We start from the raw sequence: 1,048 nt of genomic DNA, 5'->3' as shown, positions 1-1,048 counted from the left end.
TGCGGCACCCAATTTATCATTCCCAGCGGCGACCTCAATCTTTTGATTTCATCGTCCGACATTGGAATCGTCAAATAATGAAACGAAACAATACGTGATAATGCACCGTGAAGTTCGTGCTGACGCGCCGTGGAATCAAAACTCAAACTTTGACGTGGACGTGAGCATTTTGCGAGGTCTTCAACTGTTTTCTCGGTAATGAGGTGGTTTGAAACGATAATAGTCGCTGGCCTGTGGGAGTGGGAATGTGAGTATTTATAACTATTTCCATAAAATACTAAGTCTATTTTAGTTGTATTATATTAGAATTAATGTATTTAATGGATTGTTGGAAATTAGTTTATTGGGACAATGTTAAATTCTTAGTAGTATGAGATTAGAATTAGTGTATTATTTTTACAATGGGTGTCTATTCTGTTTCTAAACTTTGTATTAGATAGACAGAAACTTTGTATGTACACATTTGTTATTCATGAACATCTAATTCTGCCACCAGGCAATGGTCTACTTGCAGCAATGTGTAATAATAATAAAGGCCACAATAATAATAATAATAATATGAAAGAAGAGATCAGTAGGGTTAGGGACTCATCTATTCCTTAGAAGTGGAATCATCAAAAAAATATTGTCTTGTATTTTAATTTCTTTATAAAAAATATTTGGCTTACTGCTGGCACGTATTTTTAGCAAATATTGTAAAAAAATTCTTTTTCTGTCAATTAAACCGGGAAGGTTAACTTGATTTTTTTGGGATTATTAAAATATTTTTACATTTTTTTATATTCATTTTATGATCTATACTTTTCAAATTTGATTTATAGCATAATTTTAATAATGCTCCTCAAAAACTGAATGAAAAAAATGCATTCCATATCTACAAAAATGACTCATTGCAGTCTATTGTCGTTCTTTCCTGAAATATTTCAAAAGATAGTTTCAAATGCTTGCTAAGAATCACACATTGTACAAGAAAACGCGCCAGCCAACTTAGGTCAAGGTTAAAGTATAAAATCGGTCGATTTTCGGGATGATGAGTGGCTTTTTAGTG

The sequence above is a fragment of the Ischnura elegans genome, chromosome X (genome assembly GCF_921293095.1).
Source record: "Ischnura elegans chromosome X, ioIscEleg1.1, whole genome shotgun sequence".
NCBI lineage: Eukaryota > Metazoa > Arthropoda > Insecta > Odonata > Coenagrionidae > Ischnura > Ischnura elegans.
Note: the sequence above shows the minus strand (reverse complement) of the source record.